The 7,801-nt window shown below is 36.0% G+C and overlaps 1 pseudogene; it reads left to right on the forward strand.

The window, feature by feature from the left end:
* The first annotated feature begins 3,080 nt into the window (after nt 1–3,080).
* LOC149193482 (OVARIAN TUMOR DOMAIN-containing deubiquitinating enzyme 1 pseudogene) lies at nt 3,081–6,252 on the forward strand (annotated as a pseudogene).
* The last annotated feature ends 1,549 nt before the right edge of the window (nt 6,253–7,801 follow it).

The raw sequence follows: 7,801 nt of genomic DNA on the forward strand, positions 1-7,801 counted from the left end.
TGCTTTCAAGTATGTATCAGAGCTTGAAATGTGGCAGAAGTGGCAAATGCATTTCCAGATTCTGAGGGCAGTTATGCAGGTAGCAGCAGGTGGTGAGGACTCAGCAAGTAGATTCAACAACCTTCTAAATCTCTTAACTTTATATTCTTCTCCTCCCAGATGTCAGCACACATTTCCTTGTAATTTAAAATAGGAGGGATAAGCTGGTACATTTTTTAGTTAATATGCGTTAGGTTAGTTATTAGATTAGTAGGAAATTGTTTAATTAAATAGTTAGACCTGCTAGCCTTTTAATGTATATTAGAAATTTAGAAAATAGTTAAAGGGTTGCAGATTTCAAGGAGAGTCTATCGGGGACTGTTTTTAATTTAATCATTTTAGATAGTTGGGTTAAGTTTTTGTTTGATTTTCCTAAAAGCTAACCACAACCAGCTTATTGTAATCTCTATAGATTTGATCATTTGTAATCATAAGGGTGGTGGGATTTTGATTCCAAGACTCTACACTTTGTAATAGTTGTCTTTTTTTTAATTGTAATGAAAGCCTTATGGCTTTGGTTTGACAGAATTTTGTGTTTCTTGTATGTTTTTCCATTATTTCCATATCTGTTTTTTGCACATGTTCACAATATTATAGAAGACCTGGGTAAGAATAGATTATGTTTCAATCTCTCTGAAATCTCCTACAGATTTATAATTGTCTAAAGAGATTAGTATAGTAGATTGTCTGTCTGATCTAGCTCCTATTTGAAATCAGTTATTGTTTGTCCTTCTATTTTCTCCTGAATATGTTTTGTCGGGGTATAGAAATCTTCTTCATGCATCCAAATCTTCCTAGTTGTTAAGTAATCCATCTAGCTGCTCAATTATTAGGAAACTCCTGACATTCTTCTATCAAATTCTTATACAAATCAAGTCATTATGTCAGGCTAGAAGCTCACACGTTCAGAAGGGACCCTGTGAGAGAGGCATTTAATATGAATAGGGATTTCCATTGATCGCCAACCACCCCCAATTAAAACCATAAATCTGGCCATTATGCTTCAAAGGTTGTTGTTTAGTGACAAGTGAATAGCATTAAACAAAGCCTCATAATAACTAAGGGAACCCCCTCTAGTTGAAGGTCCATCTTGAGCCTAAATACTGGTTGAGTTGGTTTCTTCGCATAGTTTTTGTAGCCAATAACTGCCTATGGGAAACGGGTACAACATTTGGCGTCGTTGTCAGGGAGCGAAGTAATGAAGATATCATTCTTCGGGGAAGGATAAATATTAGATCTATTCTTTGCTGGTGAACAAGGAGTAGGCATTTAGTATTGGTTGCATTTATTTCACCTGGCGACTCCACTTTGCCATATGGTGATTCCACTGGGTAAATCCCACTGTTTCGAAATTTCACCTGCCTTTACTACTATGCAAGGTTCATTGATACTTGTGATCAACAGTATATGTCATTCCCTTTCAGCCATGATCAGAAATCTAACATGTCTACAAAGGAAGCAAATTTTAAAGTACACCTGTGAGTATAAGTTTTCCATGGGATTTTATGATCATATTGTATATATTCTTCATATTTTCAGCTACTCGCAATGTGGTTTGTCAATAAATCCACTCTACACTTGGTTACATTGGAAAACAAATTTCACCTAAGAGTGTAACGTTTCCAATTCAATTAGATATAAGTGTGGGGATTGAATAGATATTGAGAGTTTCAGTATGCAGTAAATTAGCATGTTCATTGTTTATGAATGGTGTGATACATTAGTTTATATTTTCAGTCTAGAATTTTTAGTTTTCAGTATGAAAGAGTATCTAGATTAGTGCTGGCATATGGTTTCATTTCGCATGCAGGTTGTAGTTTGCACTAGCAAGCTATTCAAATGACAAGGTTAATCCAGGAGAGTTGGTTATGGCAAGATGACGGTTGATGATCAGGTTTACAGTATGACTCCATGGCCAACACTAAAGGCAATTGATCTCCTCGTTCTCTACATCCCACAGGGGGAAGCAGTCCCCATTGGAGTCGATGTTGTAACATATTTTGGCACACCCATATATTTAGCTTTCGGTGAAAAATTGTCAATTTTCATTAAGCTAAAAATTCTTAGAGATATATTTATTATGATCTTGAAAGGTTTATTCTTTTATATATATTAATTTAAATTTAAAATATACTATTTTTATAAAAATATAATTATATTTTCATGGAAATATTTGTTTTAAATTAAAATAATATTATAAAAATTTTAAACCTAAGTCAAACTAAGAATTCAAGCTTTATGAAAGAAATATTAAAATCACATTTGGAAAGGCAGATTTAAAATATCAGGCAAGTCAAAGTTAGTTAATAAGGTAATGACTGGGCTTTCTTTAAACAGCGGAGATCATCAAAAATCAAATCAAATGGTTTAATTTTATTTCGGACCCCCAAGGGTCATTTGAGGTTTAATAGCTGGGTGAGGTCTAAAATTTGGTTTTTCCCAAAACTACTTTGGGGCACGTGGCATCACTTAATCTTTTTCACACCCCCAAGAGCAAAGTCGCAAACCAGCAAGAGACCCCACCAAAATCCTGCTCATGGTTTTCAATGACAGCGCAGTAAACAAAGGGTTTTCCAGACAAGGAACTCGACAAGTTGTTGATAGCCTTCTAGTTTTTTAGGCCCTTCTTCTCCATTGATGTTTTAGCTCAGACATGTCCTCATCAAACATGCATTGAAGGTTGATAGTGAGCAATATTCTTTGTTGAGTAAAATCCCCATTTTTGAAGAAGAAGAATATGCTCCAGTTGTGGATGCATGAAGGCAAGGGCGTAGGTTGTACTAGTGCCGCTAGAAATATAGATACGGTGGATTTTATTGAATTCCTTTGATTCATGAAATTGAACATCACTGCTTAATTGTTGTCCAGTCTTCCTCTTCTTGGAAGAACTTTCATAAGCTTCTACAGCATCATCACAAAGAACAACTATTGGGGCATGTGTACCCCTGCTCTAATTAGATGCTAATGTTGCTTCCTTTTCTCGTTTTGATTGTCCTAATCTTAATTCCAAAATGTGATTGCGATTTGACCTCAGCCTGTTCATGATAGTGCTACAATTACAGCAAAAGAATGCCATCCAGGCCAAGGAAGCCCTCAAAATCTCATTTTTCGGCAACAAGGAGTCTCTTTCAGCCTTGGCAGCTGAGTGTGAAATTGGAAGTTCTATCTTAAAGGCGAAAATTAAGGTACTAGATGATTTATATGGGGAAATTTGACACACACGTTGTGATGGAAACTGCTTCTTTTGTTCCTACATGTTTTTGTATCTGGAGCATCTATTGGAGACCCAAGATGAAGTAGAAATGGAACATGTCTTCAAGAACATTGAGAAATGCAAGAAAACCCTCCTAGACCTGGGATAGGCAGAGTTCACTTTTGAAGACTTCTTCTCAATATTTATTGATCTGCTCGAGAGCGTGATTCCAGGCAGGGATTCATCTTTAAGTATTGATACACTCATTGAGAGGAGCCGAGACCCATTAGTTTCAAATTATGTTGTGTTGTTTTTCAAATTTGTGACATCGAGTGAAATTCATCAAAGGTCAAAATTTTTTGGACCTTTCATAATGGGGGTAAGCAATGGGACTGATCCTTGCAGCACTGAATACAATCGACCGATCACAACATGGCACTGTAGAGTAAGATGATTCCTTAGTCATAGCAGAGGTGAAAATGCAGATGCTTAGCAGCCCTCGGTCCTCCCTCGAGGGTTTTAAAGAGTGTCTCCTAACACATATTAAGGTAAAGGGTAATGAGAAAGAGACTTCCAATAGGCTGTCAGTATGTTGGCATGGTATTTCACCCACAAAAATAAACTAGACAGGATTTTCTTACTCCATATTCATAAATGGAAAGGGATGTCAAGAGCATACCACACACACCCCTTGTCGTGTGGTAAAGTAACAAGGTAGTTTCAAACTCTACTTAACCTCAATGCAAGAATAGTGTTTCAGGTATTAACTTCCTTGCTTTCAAGTATGTATCAGAGCTTGAAATGTGGCATAAGTGGCGAATGGATTTCCATATTCTGAGGGCAGGTAGCAATAGGTGGGAAGGAGGAGTCAACAAGAAGATTCAACAGCCTTCCAAATCTCTTAATTTAATCTTCTTCTCCTCCCATATGTCAGCACACATTTCCTTGTAATGTAAAATAGGAGGGATAAGCATGTACATTTTTTTTAGTTAATAGGTGTTAGGTTATTTATTAGATTAGTAGGAAATTGTTTAATTAAATAGTTAGACCTGCATGCCTTTTAATATATATTAGAAATTTAGAAAATAGTTAAGGGTTGCAGATTTCAAGGAGAGTCCATTTGAGAGTATTTTTAATCTAATCATTTTAGATAGCTGGGTTAAGATTTTGTTTGATTTTCCTAAAAGCTCACAACAGCTAGCTTATTGTAATCTCTATATATTTGATCATTTGTAATAATAAGGGTGGTGGGCTTTTGATGTCAAGACTCTACACTTTGTAATAGTTTTTTTTCTAATTAAAGCCTTACGACTCTGGCTTGACATAATTTTGTGTTTCTTGTATCTTTTTCCAGTATTTCCATATCTGTTTTCTGCACATGTTCACAGTATTATAGAAGACATGGGTAAGAACAGATTGTGTTTCAATCTCTCTGAAATCCCCTACAGATTTATAATTGTCTAAAGAGATTAGTATAGCAGATTGATTGTTTGATCTAGCTCCTCTTTGAAATTGGTTATTGTTTATTTGAGATTGTTTTTAATTTAATCATTTTATGTCATCTACCTTGTGCTTGATTTTTTTATTATGACATCTATTTGATGTTTGAGTGTTTTGTGTCTAGTTGATTTATTTAATATGGTATGTTTGAAAGTTGGTTGAATGTTTGATGAACTTCGTAATACGAGTATGCATTCCAATGGTCTTGTTTTAGGATTATTGCACTAACAAAAATTTGTTGAGACTGTTGATATGTACTTGAATGTAGTTCACAAATGTAGCATTATGTTTAATGACTATGAATTGACTATGGGTTATGACATGACTGTTTGTAAGAGTTGATTTCAAATTGATAGATATGATTGTCTTGATATTTGGAACATGTGATTGACATGTGTGAGCAGTTGCAGGAAACAATGCTTTCTATTAGAGTAACAAGGTAATAGTTGATGTGTTTATATAACTAATAGTTGGGTGATGTGACAATACATAGTAAGCCTACATTGGAATAACGTAAAATGGTAAAAGGAAGGAATTGGACAAGAATTCCTTTGGCTATGTTTGGAAACACTAATTCCAAACGAATGAGTTCTTCTCATAAAGGAAGCTTTCTTGACCTTAATATTGTCTGACATTATGTGGATATGTGCTAGATTCATGAACATGTAATTGACAATTATATTATCTAGTCTCTAGTTACAAGTGGATTTTTCAAGGGAATTGGAGTCCCTTGAGAGATGGCATGGAGGTGTTCAGCTACAAGGAAATGTTCTTAACACAAAAAGATAAGGTATCTTGTGTATTGTTATATTTATTTATGCATTGAAAGTTATGTGTTTATGGAGATATGATGCAAGGGATTGATTGGCAATGGAATTGCCATGGAATTTTGAAGAAGTCTTTGGTTGAGCTTTCCTTGGGAACCATGGGGATTGAGTCATGGTGTCTATGGTTAGTCTTGTGATTTTTGTATTTTGCAATTTTTGTGCTTGATTTGCAATTTTGCATGTGCCTGGTGAATATTTATGCCACTTTTTTGCGGTGTCATGTTTTTATTGGTTTTGATAGCTTTCTTCATAGTTATTTCTTGGTATTGCATTTTATGTTTTGAGTATTTGGAATTGGTTTGAGGAAGAGGAAGAGTTGATGGAGCTCAGGAAATTTTTGTGGCACATGGAAGGTGATGTAAGACTCGGATGAATCTCGGTGCGTGAGTAAGCACAGCAAAAACTAAGACTATGACAGTCAGTTGGATTGGTTGGGTCCATTGTGGTAAGTGGACAATGATAAGATAAATGTGAGAAAGGTAACTAGAAAAGGTAAAGGAAATGGATCAAAGGTGTCGGACGTCTTGGCTATGTTGGAAAAAAATTTCTCAATGTTATGCATGTTATGCACAAATAAGGAATTTTTCTAACGTAGAGCTTACAATATCTGGCAATTTTGTTGTGGTCATGATTATGCCAATGTTTATATGTATACATGTATGTATGTATGTGCGTATGTATATCGTTGTCTGATAGGACCATGATTTTTTATGATAATGTTCATGTATATATATGCATGTATCCATGTATCTATGTCACTGTTTTACAGGGTGATCAGGAATCATCCTTGTGGAGGAATGATTGCTCACATAGGCAAATGGAAGGAAGAGGTTCCTGGATATGAGGAATCAATTGGGAAGAGTAGTCATGACAAATATATGAGGTCAATATCATATGGTTATTAGTTTATATTATATGATTTCATCATGCCTATGCTTATGTTATGGATAGGTTATACCAAGGGATACAACAACAAAATGAAAGCAATGTGGTCTGCAACATGCTGGGACAAGCATGGGATGAGACACTTGAAGCAAGGTTTCTTGGAAGAGACAATATGGTATTGGATGTCTGGTACTATTATTGTGCACGTGATTTTATGAGCATGTAGATGTTGGATATGTTGGATGTTGGATGTGTACATGTCGTGCGTGTGGTGCTCTGTACATATGGTGTCGCATATATGTCTTGTTTGTGGGACCGTGTACATGTGGTATTGTGTACACGTTGCGTAGTGGTGCATTGTACATGTGGTGTTATGTAGGTGGTGCCGTGTACATGTGATGTTGTGCACACATTGTGCAAGTGGTTGCCGTATACAGATGGTACTACATACATGTGGTACATATGGTACTGGTGTAGATGCATGTATTGTATGGTGTTGTATGACATGTGTAGCTGTGTGTGTGTGATGCACACTATGTGTATGTTCACATGGTTAAGGAGAAGGCACTGGGTGTTTGTCTGATGTGGCAACCGATCCGGAGTGTGTACGGAATAAAGACAAAGGTAGAAGCTAAGGATTGATGAAATGATAAGTATCAACATTTTATTTCTATTTGATTATGCATATAATTTATGGCTATGGTATATGATGATTATATATGATTTATGATTCTGGTTTATAATGTTTAAATATGATTTATGATGTTGATTTACGATAGTTGTAGGTTTTAGCCCTATACAAAAATTACCTGCATACGAATTCTAAAACACATAAAATAAACAATGCGAGAGCATAAGACATAAAACACATATACACAAATATTTTCCCCTAGATCCCAAAACCAGGACTACTAGCTTGATTTTTTCATTCTGTTCCTTTCAATGTTACAATACATATTTATACATGTCGAAGCATCCAAAACCATGGACCGAAAACCATCGCGTCCAAAACCATGGATCAAAAACCATCGCATCCAAAACCATGTGCGAAAAACATGCAAAAAACCATAGGTAGGTCTGCCCAACCTAATATAGTGTCCAAAACCAAAATTTTCCAGGGCGCTGCCCCGGACCCCATAGAATGGTGTTACCTGCACCCCTCAAACCCCCTGTGACTCCCCTTGCTACACAATCGACGCAATGAAGGGGGGGCTTCAGCCCCCTTCTAACCCATTGGTTAACTACGTGAGCTAGTCATGGAAAGAATATAACACAACCCAGCAATAGTTGTGTTTTGAGCTAACCAGATGTGATATGTTAATACATGATTTTTTGATCAAACAGTTGGTTTGAATTT

Source organism: Pinus tabuliformis, chromosome 2_2 (genome assembly GCF_031772625.1).
Source record: "Pinus tabuliformis cultivar Carrire ecotype Pingquan chromosome 2_2, CPIR1, whole genome shotgun sequence".
Taxonomy (NCBI): Eukaryota; Viridiplantae; Streptophyta; class Pinopsida; order Pinales; family Pinaceae; genus Pinus; species Pinus tabuliformis.